At 36.0% G+C, this 14552-nt stretch overlaps 1 long non-coding RNA gene across 3 annotated transcripts in view; it reads left to right on the forward strand.

Annotated features, from left to right (window-relative positions):
* LOC121070568 overlaps nt 1–14552 on the forward strand; it is a 240625-nt gene that overhangs the window by 215647 nt on the left and 10426 nt on the right. For 2 of the 3 annotated variants that reach the window (XR_005820140.1, XR_005820137.1), the window contains 3 exons: nt 2218–2361; nt 10143–10338; nt 11122–11271. This is a non-coding gene — a long non-coding RNA (uncharacterized LOC121070568). The remainder of the gene's footprint in view (nt 1–2217; nt 2362–10142; nt 10339–11121; nt 11272–14552) is intronic. The other variant, XR_005820138.1, reaches the window with a different exon arrangement.

Below are 14552 nucleotides of genomic sequence, written 5' to 3' on the forward strand. Positions count from 1 at the left end.
TTTTCCAGAGCACACAGTTCTTTAATCATAAGCATGTTATCCATCACTGTACTGATGCCATGGCTAGGTTTGCACTTAATGGGCCTGTCCAAAGTTTTTTTTAATTCAACATGTTTTTATATTCTCCTCACATCTCCAAACTATTTAACTAGGAAGCATGTCTATTGCAGTCATTTTTTCTTAAAAGAAATATATCTTTTCAGCTGAAATCAACAATGGATCAGTTCAGGTCAGGATTACTGGAGATTTTGCACTTAAATTTATTAGTCATGACCATAGAAGTGAATAAATCGAATACAATATTGGGATGAAAAATAAGCGAAGCACTTTTTATTAATTTATATTTTTGTTACAATGACTTACTTCTTTACATGGCTCACAGCTGCTATGCTAGATAAGTAAATCATGTATATTCTATAGGTTATTCAGAGAGCAGACTATTTTTATATTTGTTTATTACTTCAAGGAGGAGGCCACCTTCTTTTTAATGTTTCCTGTACTTGATTTGAAATCTCCAGAAAACAAACAAACAAACAAACAAACAAACAAAAAACACTCAAAATACATGTCAAATGGCTCAAATGTGTTTTACAGTGGATTTTAAAGACAAGAGAGAGTTTCATTAGAAGTCTGGTATGTATTTTTATTAATCACATTGTTATGATATCTTTCAACAATGCAACGGAATAAGTTAATTTCATGCTATTTCCTATGTATTCAAAAGCCCACTTAAATATATTTGGACTGTTGTAAGTGTAATGTGTACAAGGAATCTGATCTGGAATATTAGCTGCTACCAATCACCAAAAGAAAGCTTAGCCATATTTAGTTTACTTTTACTTATTCAGTTTTCTTGCATACACACTGAGAAAACATTGTATGCAAACTATTGAAACACAGATTCAGATCACACAATGCTGTTTTTACAGAGGTGATTTTTAAGATGAAAGCTGAACTTTAAAACCAAAGATTTCCCCTTTGCATTGAACTTCGTAAGAGCAGTACAAGTCTTGAATGACAGCACACATGGGTGGGACTCCTATGCCTAAAGCTATGTGAAATTAATGACACCCGTGTGGCTAATCTTCAGTATAGGCAATGAATGGTGTAAAATAATTCAGCAGACCTGTGGAAAGGCAGGGTGCCACTTGGTTGGACATATACATTATATTCCTTGGCACTAGAGCTAAGGGAGTGGTTATTTCATTCCTATTTATTTTATCCTGCTGGAAGATAAATAGAAAACTTCAGCATACAAAAATAATAAATCTATTGGTGAAAATAAATCTAATATTTTACAGCAGCTGTAGTCCTATTATTGGTTTGAACAAGAGCTGTCTAGAGGTCCTACTTTCAGTGGAGATCTGCCAAATAATATGAATCATGAAACTTAACCCATATGGCTTCCAGTCTATTTTCATTTATGCTTGTATAAAATCTTGTAGCCTGCTAGAGTAAGAGACACTTGTGCACATCCCCAGGATATGAAAAATAAAGAAATCATCAAGCGACAGTCATAGCTGAGCATTAGTCCTCTCTCTAGTTTGTTCATCTGCTGTAATGCACCTACCAAAAGTGACTGAACTTTGGAAAGAGCCAACACTTCAGAATGCAAGCTAGTAAAATTGTCAGACTTATTTCAAAGTTATTCCAGTCATAAAGCCTTCCTGGAGTGAGACAGATTTTTAAAATCCTTTAGTGAGATCTTAAAAATGTCTGCCTAGGCGGCTCAGTGCAACACGTCATTCCTAACCACAGCACGGCGCTGCAAGTGCTAACTCTCTGTACGGCTTCACCTCCAGAACTTGTCCTGCCTCAGCAGAGGAGTGCTGGCTCTTCAGAGCATTCATGAATACAAGAGGAACATCTAGTGTGTCTAGCATCACTGTGCATATTTAATTGTACCACTGCCTCTTCAGGAGCAAAGTTAGTACAGTATCCAACTGAATACAGAGGATCTGTGTAGTTATCTACCCAAATAATTTTTTGTTTGTTTGTTGTGTAAGGAAATTTCTACATAATAAAAAGAGAAAGTTTCAGAACTATAATACTGAGTTCCTTGGTGGTCAAGACATTAAGGCTTAGAGTGGAATCTAGCAGTCATACATATTTTTTCTTTCTGTTATAATTCAATACATTCAGCCCACACAATGTTTTTTTATGGTAATTGTTTCTCGTGTCATTGTATGGTTTTATTTTTTTTTATTTGATATTTAGGTTCAACTCAGAGCAAAATTGCAAATGAAAATAATTTCTTGTACCTGCAATCAGCATGACTGGCACAGACAATTTACCACAGCACATCTCTTAACTTTCTGCTGATAGGAGACAAGAAGAAAGACTGACAAACTGTTGAATTGGGTGAGATTAAATGAAGCTTTACTCACCCCTTGGACTAAACATTTTTCCCCGTGTTTTCCTTCTGTACCTACCTTTGAAAAGGCTGATTTCTTGGTATTTCTGGGACACCAGAAGATGAAAACATCAGAAACCTGTTCTTATTACAACATGAGCTGTTTTTCATTTCCTTATGAAAGTGTAACCTGGAAAGAGCAGCTCTTTGCCTAAAGCAATATTTTGAGTCAAAGAAATGCATGCAGAGAGAAGACCTCTTTCTCATGAAAAATGCAGCTACTAAGAGCACAAATCTCTGCTGGCAGCATATGAAAATCACAGTTAAATGTGAGGGACCTACTTGACACACTTTTAATGATGAGGTGATTTCTTTATCGTAGTGCATAAGACTCTTGGAAGTATCTCATGGGATTACAGGATGTGTGGCTTCTTTACTAGTGTTTTTCATAGTTTTCCCCTTGTTTTTGCATTGCTTGGATATATCCATTTCTATTTAGACAAAGTAGAAGTTAAACAATAGCTGAAGGTAAAAAGTTTTTTCATCTCTGATGATTTTTGTTAGTCATTTCCTGAATGTACAGATAAGATTTTTGGGATGACGATTTTTTATTTTTTTTTTCCCCAATCAAATCTTGAGTGGGGTTCCTGTTTTGTTTTGTTTCTTCCAATCCATGTGTCCAAGTACTGTGGAAATCACATACAAGAAACATTCTCATTGGTTACCTCAAGCTTACCACAAATATATATCTTGTTGTAATTGCAGGGGAAACAGTTGTGATCTCAGATGCTTCATGTGGTCACTGTTGGCAAATGGGAACATTTAGTGGTAACCATAGCATATTTGTTTCTAGTCACTTCCCTAAGTATAATGTACTCTGTACAGATAAGTTTTGAAGTGAAATCCCAGCTACAAGCTCTTTTAGTATATAATTTAAGTGTATTTTCAGTAAAGACTATTTTTGCCTTGTGAGCAGAGACAATGTTTGTCATCTTTTGTCACAGTCTTACTTTTTGTGTTATGTAATTTATTAGGGAGTTTTTCGATAATGAAGGGAGTTTTTTGCTAATGTTACGAAACCTAACAGACAAACAAAATACATTTTCCATGTTTGAATATCATATAGGAGTCAAGTTCTTCACAGGAATCCAGATCCTTTCTTAATTAAGGCTCGTGGTTTTTACAAGATCTGGTATAAAATTTGGCTCATATAATTAATTGTTTACAATTTTTTGGTTCTGTGATAACTATAATTTTAAATATCCCCAACTAGTCACTTATAAAATGAAAGGTTATTCTCATCCTAATGAGTTCAGTTGACCCATCCTGTGTTTTCTGGTCTTTGAAAAGTTTGGGTAATTTCTTTCCTTTTTTCCTCCCTTGAAACACAGTATTAGTACTAACTTTATGGATTACATGAATGTCTACTACCAAATATTTTGATGTTTTCCCCTACTATATACTGAATCTAAGATCTCTAAAAGCAACAAAGGGACTATACCCTTTAGTGTGGAAAAAAAGCAAGTATGAGTGCCTCTCCTCATCGAATTTCTAAATAATTCTCTAAAGCCCATTAAGAGTTTTTTTGTTTGTGTTTTTTTTTTTATTATTATCATTTTTTTTAATCTTCTCCTAGAGTGATGGTGCACTCCTGGTGTTCCCATCTTACTGTCTTAAAACACCACATTTTTTAGAAATTTTAATGAACCTATTTGAGTTCTCTGTCAGAGAGGAGAAAACATCCATCTGCACTGCTAGTTTGGTATTTTGAAGAGGCAAGGAGAGGCAGAAACACTTTAATTCTTCAACACTCAATGAAAATCATCTAGTTGTCAAACTAAAATTATCGAAATATTACGAGTCTACATGGATTGCAGGGATGTTATTAGCAGGTATCTTAGCAACACCAGTAGGATCTTGGCAGTGGACAATTGGATAAAGTTCATCATATGTACACAATTCTATCAGCAGCATATTTCACTGGAAGGGAAAACACTACTTGTAATTCCTGCCATGTGTTGCAATTTATTTACTATTTTGATAAAAGCATAATGCTAAACGCCAAAAATAAATAAATTTGTTATAAATAATTTGAAATATTACTAGATACTGAGAGACTGACCATCAGTTATCTGAATACAGAGAACCTATAAAATATATTTTGTTGAACAGTCATCCAAGTCATTTTATGGCAGTGCTGGTAATAGACCAAATACACCACACAGACTTCAGATTTTTCATTTACTCTTGTTTAAAAAATCTGAGCCAATATTAAGCACCTTAGAACATTTAGAATAAAATCTGGACTGACTAAGTTTTTACGGCAGAACTTCCCCTGACTTTAGTGGGATGAAAATTTCCCCCAATGTCTCAAAATATTCTGCAGGTAGCATCCTGACACCTGCTCCAAAATAAAGCTAACAAGCTAAAAACTGCAGCACCAACCATGGGTAGATGCATGAAGAATATTGTGTCTATTCCAAATCAGCTTGGAGGGCAGTTTATGAACATAGAATGACCTTTCCTAGATGAGCTTTCAGGTGACGCATTGGGGTTAATACGCATTTATTTTCAAAGACTAACACTAGATCTTTATTTGTTCCTAACGATCTTTATTATTCATGGATGCTTCTATCTGAAATGCAATCCTGCTTGTATGTTCTTGCCCTGATATATTCTGCTGGCATATTGTCTTATATTTATTTAGAATGCATGGTGTTATCACCAAAATCACCTCCCTCAGCACCTTAGTGTTCAATGGAATTCTTTAATCCATGCCTTAGTGTACCTCCAGTGATTATCAGATTGTATCTTAACATCTTTTCACCATTTCATGAAGACCACAAGGAGTGAAGTGAAACTCTGCTGATCTTCGGAGGTGCATAGCACCTGCTGTGAAAAGTTGAACTTTACTTTCCATTAATTTCTTTGGAGGAATGGGGGATATGTGAAGCACTCAGCACATCCCTGACTGAGCCCTAACTTCTCTTTAACCTTTCACTTTTCTCCTGACAGCTTTTCATGAGATGATGAAAACAAGCTGAGAGACAGAGTCTAATAATCACATAAAGTTACATGGAATGTCCTCTCTGACAACAACAAGGTTATACTATCCAGTGACCTAGCTGTATTTATGGAATACAGGAAACCTTTACCTCCTTTCCTTTAGGCTTTAAAAATAAACACTCTTACATAAAAATACACAACTGCCACACTGTGTCTCACACCATTTTAAGGCATCTGACCGAGCACTGTCTGCAGCTAAACACATTAGAGATGAGGAAGGGAGCCTTCTGTTTCCCTTACTGTACCTCCTCAGGCACTGTCACCTATAGAGCACAGAAGGGCTCTGTATGAATAAAGTGTTGTTTGAGTGCTGAATTGTGAGACTTTTGGCAATATACAGTGGTTGATTGATCATTTCACAGATTTGTTTAGAAGAAGAAATTTACAAACCAAACCACCCACAACTTTTCAATAACAAGCTCATGCATTTCTTTAAACAGAAATGAAAGGTATCTGAGCTAATTCTGATACCAGTCAGAAATTACCAGGCAAGACACATGAGGTGTCCAATTTCTTTGAGGAAAAAACAACAAAAATATTCTGTAAGTCTTAATTTTCTGGGGGTGAAATGGTCCAAAGTAACTGCTTACTCCTACCGTTTATGTTCTATTCAGGAGGTTAGGAAAGCATATCAGGATTACTTTGCTAAGACCTGTATATGGGTACTGAAATATACATAGTTTCATGCATATACAATCAAAACAGTCTGAATTTTGAATATCCAACACAATTAATACATTAGAAAGGTAAAGTCAAGTATTTTTCCAAAAACATGCTTGATAACTTTCTTCATAAGAAATGCAAATTGTTCACAGACAATATAAAACTGGCATATATTAAGGCACATCTACAAATTATTTAAATCATGATATCAAATCATTTGAAAAAAATTGCTCTAAATTTAGATTTCAAATAGGCATGATCTAAGGATGGAATTACAGTTACATTTCCAACTTCATTTCTTCATTGACAATTTTTGAAACTGACAGCTATTATTAATTTTAACAGATGCTTTTAATAATAATAATGATAATAATAGTAACAATTATAATAATAAAGATGCTTGTGTCCATTAGGAAATACGTGAAAATTGCTTTGCAGTTTAATGAGCTGATAAACAATTGAAATGACAATAATGCTAAATGTTTTGTCCCAGCAGATTTCTGCCTGCAATGGTCAGTAAGAAGTATGTGTGCAGCCCCTGGAAAACTTCCAATGTATGCTATGGTACAGGGCCTCAAAATGCATTGGATACAACATCACATCAAGCTAACAGCAAAACTCAGCAGTGCATTTTTTTTTTTCTTTCTTTCTTTTTTGATGCTTAAAGAAAACAATGTCCTCATGGTTCAGGGACACAAATGAAAACCACAGCCTAAATTCAGGCTGCACTTTTAGTACCACCCTGACCAGTATGTGGTTCTTTCAAAACCATTAACTCACAGAAGGCCACATGATCCTGGGTAGAATTTAGCTTCCAAGAGGTAGTAGCTAGTTTTAATATTGGGAGTGATTTTAGAAATCAGGAATTTCTGACATTCATTGAAAACTATGCTGACCTCTCCAAAAACAAACATCACTTGACATTCTTAAACCAAAATAGTAAACCTGAAACATCAGAACAGACCTGAGGATGATGGATAGTGTGCCTTCAATCACTAGGGCAACAGGGAAGACATAACTACGTTGCCTTCTGCTTCCCATGATGAGGAAGGAAGGTGGCAGCCATGGGATTACTATACTGTTTTTTCTAGGCAGATTCTCTCTACCATTACACTGTCTTTTAGTCTGCTGGCTACCAGCAGCTGACCCACAGGCCAAGCTGTGAATCACGGAGTTCAGATCCAGATCTGAAAGAGAGCCTGCCCAGAATCTGAGTGGGGATAGCTTCAATGTTTCACTCTGGCCTTTCCTATATAGCTATATGTTTTTTTTCTTTTTTTTTTTTTTTTTTCTCCTATATCCAGAACTTATTTCTTTTTACCGACTATTTTAATTAAGGGAGCTCACAGGAAGATGGATTCCAAATCCCAAACAGTTTGCAGCAAACTTTTACATAAGATGCAACAAGCTCACATAACAGGACTCATAAATAATAGGAGCGAGGTGGACTATAAGAATATACTCAGTGTATAAAACAAAACTTCACTACTCAAAATAGTCCTTAACTTCCTTTGAGACTTTAGATAAACATATTTCAGTACCATTCTGCCCAGTTATGCTGCTGTCTCTCTGTTCCCCATCCCGTTTTCCTAGAAGCCTGTGCAAAACAGAGTTCATAATACGACTCATACTTTGACCTTAGATTAACCAGGCATTATCACTTGGCAGACTTAGTAAGAAAAATTGAATGATTTTATGCCTCAGTTCTCTAAAGGTATCCCAAAATACTTTTTAGGGTCAGTCTGTTAAAGACAAAAGCAGATGATGATGAAAGGGTCGTAGTCACACTGTATGCATCCATATAGTGTCAAATGAATCAGGGACAGAGTCTGTTATCTTGGAAAACAGCTTTATGTATGATAAGGAAGACTAGAGAAGGGAAGTGAATAACGAGTCTAAATGCCAGGTGTGCTGTGGTGAACTAGCATGTTTTGACTGTTCTGCCCAGCTCACATACTCCATATTTTGTCATGTCTTGATATTTCTGTACTTAGGGTCTCTAAACCCCAGAGCTGAATGTTGGCTTATAAAAGAAGTTTTTTGTTTTCTGTCTGTGAAAATGAATGAAATGTACTGAAACCATATGGCTAATCTATTCAGTATGTTTTTGAAATGTGTTCTGGTTTTTCTTCCCTCAGTCATGGCTAGAGAGGTGTCCTTTCAGCCTAATCTCTCTTCTCTAACCAGATGTGCATACATGCCTCTTAGAAAGCAAAACCGCTGGAATGGAATAGAATGGAGTGGAGTGGAGTGGAAAGGAGTGGAGTGGAAAGGAATGGAAGAAGGTTAAAAACACACATCAATTTTCAGTATCTCATTGTTTTCCCTTCAATGACATACTTTTCTGGATGTTTCTGTGGATACAGCCTATGTATCTATTAAGCTCCCATCCTCCCACTTTACTGAAATTACCTTTTAACCAATGTCCCCAGAATAAATCACTTCCTCAGTTGTTCATCATTTGTCCAAACTTCTTTGCAGTTTCTTCAATATTTTAAGAACTTATGGTCATTCTTGGGCACACACACAGTACATTCATATTAATATATAGGTTGTCAGACCTGCTTCTTCCCCAGAATTTTTCAAGGGAAGAGACAACTTAGTATGATCCTGTTGAGCTGCATGAACAACGGTCAGTAGCACATTATTTTTTTCTTCTATGTTTTTAGTGTAAACACCTCACAATCTTTTAGTATTTTTTTCTTCAGCTAAATCAAAGTGTAATGGAACACAAAAAAATTGTCACTGTTTGGAATTAATATTTAAAATGTTAGTACAGTAAACCTAGCATGCGGAGAGTCATACTTACTGCTGAAAAGCAGGTACACTTGCCTTACAGTCAGAAGCGTTAGACCCATCCATGCCTATATTCTGTAGCATTTGCAATGCTTTTATCCCCCAGCTGTTTTACATTTGGAAGTTGCTGAGAACCAGAGACTCTTTTCAGTGCTAGAATTAAGTTGCTGGTCATCATGGTCATTTTTAAACCAAACTTAGATATTTTAATCTTTAATATTTGTCCTCCTTTTTATCAGGGTAATACCAGCACAGTGATTTCCACTGGATGAAATGACAGTTTGCAGGAATGCAGCTGAGGTAGAAAAAGGCCCCTGATTCACAGCACACCTACGTGAACTTGGCAAGGCTTTGAAATGGAGAACAGAGCATGGCCCAATGAAGCAGTAACAACTTAGAGTCAATTTAGTCATTTAATAGATTTACATTTTCAAAGATATCTCTTCAGACAGAATTTTCTGATGCTGCTTCACCACTATGTGATATACCAGGCTAAGTTCATTCTTAGAAAAATGTGAGCAATATGAGGGATAACATACCTTTTCCTACTTTTTCTGATTTAGGATAAACACAAGATTAATACTGTTGATTCATCTGAGCATTAAGAAGTGCATCTTACCCTCCAGAATATTCCACTGCCTGTAATTTGAATATGTAGAATGTGGGATTCATATATGAATGGAATCATATATAGTGCCCCACTCATTCTTTTTTTTTTCTTTCTTTCTTTTTTTTCTTTTTCTTTTTCTTTTTCTTTTTTTTTTTTTCTCAGCATTGTTTTGAAGGTGTTTAAATTATACAGTATTTATTTAATTTCTATATTAAAGGATGACTTTGTTATCAAAACAAAATATAACTTTGAGTAAACATGGTAAGGATTAGAAGTCTTATTCCAAACATCCAAAATCAATGGGATTGTTGCCACTAGAATGGAAGCAGCTCATACCTTCTAGGAAGGAGCAGTTTCACTGATAGCAAAATAAGGATGTTTTAAAGGTGTAAAGCAATTAATTTTGAAAATAAATATATTTTACATATAATCCAGATATCTTCCATGTATTATAAAATTCTCTTACCAGGGTTCCCTGGAATTTACCAATGCGATTCAAGCAGAGACAAATGCTGAAGCAGATTTAGCAAGCATATTATGTAGTAATTTTAAGGTGGGCTCTGAGGGCTCTGATCCTTTTCCCTTCCCTCCCCTTCTATATGAGCAACATTGACAATGGGTAAATTCATAATAATAGATCCTTTCTGTCTGCAGATCTCAGCTCTCCTGCTACAGAAGTCAAACACTACCAGTGGACTGTGCCAGAGATTAGCACAGTTTTCAGATGTGGCCTGTCTTTGACCAGTAGTCTTTGACCTCTCATGAGACAAGAGACAAGGGTGACAGCTAGTTCCAGTAGTGACTATCCTTTCTGCAACATGATCATCTGAAATGACATAGAAACTTGACTGTGAGTTTATCTATCATTAAAAATTTTGGTCATTTCCATCTGCACTAAATTTGAACTGTCACCTGGAGGGCAAAGTCTCCACATTCCCCAGAGAAACAACCAAACATTGACCCTTTGCAATCTGAAGTCCTCAGAATTCATAGAGTCATCTTCACTCAAGGAAAGGAAGGAAAAATTCAAGTGAAGGTTCATGTCTTTCCAAGCAGCAGTCAGCATCTCTGTCACTGACTAAAGCTGCTACCATAATGGATTCAAAATGAAATTTGACTTGAAAAGGAGGAATTAGTGGATGAAGGCATGAAATTTTTCAATGCAATTCACTCTCTGATAGGCATATCCTTTTAAAATCTTTTACAACTTAACTTATTCTGTCAAGAATGTGACAGTACAGGCCAGACTTGGGTTCCAAACTAGCAGAAATCATCACAAAGGTGGTACAAGCAGGATGAAATAGGTTGCAGCACCTGATTTTCAGAACATGAAGTTTAATGCTGGCCAAATCTACTTGTCAGCTTTCCTGAAATAAATAGGACACATGAGGTGTCTTCCTTTGCCAACTATAAAAATCTGTACTCAAAAAACCATTGCTACAGATCACAGAACATGAGAAAAAGGCTTGGATTTTAGATCTGGATTTGATTCTATGTCAACTAGAAGCACCAGAAAGAGGTCTTTCTAGTGTTATGGATGGCTTGGCCTAAAAATAGCTTTCTGAGTCTTAAACACATATATGCAAATATAATGTCATTTATCATTTATCTTTTTTTTTTTTTTTCCCCACAGGGGAATAAAGACAGAAAACTTGGCTAATAGCAACCAGACATAATCATCTTGCTTTTTAAAAGGAAGAAATATATGAAGAAAAGAAAGGAAGGAGAGAATTTAAAGTACATGATCTCCCTCTATCTTCCATTTGCTGTGCTGTGAGTTCTGGTAATCTGCTTTTCGTTACTGGATTTTTATGTGATGTAGAGTGCTCTCTTTTCTATTAATGTATTGCTTAATTTATATGATTTTAAACAGCAATTAATAGCATTGCTCACTGGATTCTTTTATTTCCATGAATGGGTGAAATTGCCTGTATATCTACAGCCATGTAGCTCTACTTTTAAATAGTACCATATCTTCTTTAAGTACCCCACTTGCTCAGAATATCAGTATGGACACTAGGTAGCAACTATGACAGATCATCTTCACAGAATCCCAACAAGAGGTCTCAGTACTATCCGGAAATTTTACTTTTAATGATGAGAAATAAATTCAATCTCTATAACTCAAATGAGTAAACCATACAAAAACACGCAAGTTTTCATTCTGGTTTCTGAAACGGAGTTCCTTCCAATCATAAAAGGACCGAGAGGAAAAATTAAATAGAATATATTTAAATGCCCTCTTAAGGAATAGCTTGTATCTGCTAGATTCTCATTACAGTGATGTATCTAAGCATGCAAAGGACCAAAGGAAAACAGCTTGCAAACTTTTTCTTTGAAACAGTTCTTTGTGGGAACTGGAAATGCACCATGTCCTTGCACCATGAAAAACAGGAACTCCACCTACAGAACTCATGACCCCAGGACCTGTCGATCCTGTAATATCAAATGGGTTGAAGTTTCTTACACTGCTCATAATGGACCGTTCATAGGAGATGCTACACGCTCCCCATGATTTCAATGAGATTAATCTCATGAGATTTCACAGGATTCTCTTAATAGTGATACATGAAATTCATGTAATTTATAACTTTTACATCATTTATATAATTTCTAACACTTTTAACGTCATAAACATATTGGTTTCATTAGCTGTAGCAGGAGTTGCACTGAAGAATTAGAAACAATCATATATTACATTTTCTGAAATAAAATAGCAGACCCAATGTGCACTCAAAGAAAACAGTGGTTACCTTGGCACTTCAGACTAAGTCTGTGCGGTTCAACAGCCTCACTTGTCTGATACAAAAGTCCGAAGAATAAATGAGAAAACAGAAAATGTGTTACACAAAAGGGCAAAAGTGAGCAGAGATGTACCAGTGATGCAATGGGATCACGTATTGCCTGGGAATAAGTAAATCTTTTCAGCAAGACTGAAAAGCGAGTAACTTGGACTGCATTTGTAACTGGTATTTCAAAGTACCTGGAAGCATTGCAATGGCCTCTGGTCTTGTCAGTCTTGAGTGAAATTCCCATTCATTCTCTGCTCTGGAGGAATAAGAAAGAGCATCCTCCTTGATATTTGATATTCATTCTTTACACAAAAGTGGGTGGAACGTGCTTCAGTACAATGTACAGATAAAAAAATCCTTATTATTTTTAAAAATAATAAATTAATAGAATGCAAATTTTTCATTTACATTTTAAATTATTTTGCATCTTTCATATGCCTTTTTGATATTTCTTCACTTTTCTTTTTAGGATTTTTAAGATGAGATGATTTTTTTTTTCCCCCAGAGAAAATAATATGGCTGAAAAAAAGTATAAAAATAAAACCTTTTTTCTGTATTAGCTGGTAAAACAAAAGCTGCTTTCCTACAGATCTGGAGTCATTTGTATCAATAGACCATTGTGGTTATAGCAAGAGTTGATTCCTAGTTTTAGAACAAGGACAAAGGATTTATTTAAAGAAATGGAGATCTAATTAAACAAACCAATGCATTTCTCTAAACCATTACAGAAAACACCTTATAAGGTTTTCCTGATCATTAGGCCATCCTTTCTGAAAATGATCAACAATTTGGCATGCAGAAGAAATTTTATGGGAAGAAGTTATTATAAACTGATAGGAGAATCATGCAATTAAAAAAAAAAAAAAAAAAAAAGAAGAAAAAAAAAAAAGCCTATTCTGCTGATCTAACCAGTAATATTTATCCAAATCTGCTGCACATGAAGAAGCAGACCAGAAAAACACTGACAAATTCAGAGGAAACATCTTTGTCTCAGACTGCATGTCATTAAAGATGCAGAACTGAGAGGTGCCAGCCTAAGACATCTCGGGCACTTACCAGGCTCTTACCATTGGAACTAAAAACATTTTCCGAAATGTAACCGCAAGACTTAATACTTGTTAAATGGTATAAGGAAAACACCAACTGCAGAATTTTCTGTTGGGTATGGCTGCAATTTTGGACCTTCTCTGCTATATAGATGACAAAATACTCAGCAGGACAGGCAGCATTATCTGGTTCCGATTGACACGATTTGCCTGTGTGTGAGCTTAGCATTGCTGACACTCAACTCACAGCCTTGGCCAAAGGCAACAGGCAGTCCACCTGTTCAGAGACCTCAAGGCATTGAATGGGAGGAACCCAGGCTTTGGGAATTAATGAAACCAAGAAAAATATTTGTACAAAACGTTCTTCCACATAAAATGGACAGATCTGGGTCACTGTTGAAATCAGTGACTCATCTGGATTTGTAATTTGCCATGAAATATTCTTGGATAAAATTGCATACTCAGAAAAGAGATGATAGACGGGACCACGTGTACTTTTCTGTAAATAAGGAAAACCAGAAGATAGTTGAGGAATCTGCTGGCTACTAACTACAAATTGAGAGAGAAGGAAAGATAGCAATCAGTCTTTTTCTTGGGAAAAAAAAAAAAAAAAACAAAAAAAAACAACAAACAATTTTTCTAGTATTAGAAAAAGCAATTGTGTGATTATTGTCATGCAGGGTTGTATTATCTTCACACACTTCCAGGAATATCAGACTCCACTCATGTTCTGCATCTTTCACAGAGAGGGACAGAGGACTCGGTGAGGTCTCAGCTTGCTTTCTTTCCTTCTTCAGTTTTCATTGTGTGTATTTTTGCTGGCTGAGAGAGATGGTCTGTATAGTGTAGCACTGTGAAAGGTTTCCACTCATTTGGGAATATGAAACAAAGGACTTGATTCACTCACCAGCATTTGTCTTACCACCTAGCAGAATTCATATACGCAAACTGGATGCCTGTGTAAAGCAGTGGGAGAACGGGTACCTACGGGTACCTACACCAGAAGGGTAGGAAGGGTGTGCTGCGGGAGAGCATGTGCTGCTGCTGCTGCTTGGTCTAATGAGTGCATACAGCAGTGCTGCCAGGTCTTACGGGGTGCTCCAGCAGATTTAGCCACTAAAAAAAGCTTTATCAGCAGAAATGTGCTGGTTTTATGACTAAAAGAGGCACCTTACTGTTAAATTTACACATGCACATGCCCTTGTGTATCTGGCCAAGGCTGGATA

Source organism: Cygnus olor, chromosome 5, assembly GCF_009769625.2.
Source record: "Cygnus olor isolate bCygOlo1 chromosome 5, bCygOlo1.pri.v2, whole genome shotgun sequence".
Taxonomy (NCBI): domain Eukaryota; kingdom Metazoa; phylum Chordata; class Aves; order Anseriformes; family Anatidae; genus Cygnus; species Cygnus olor.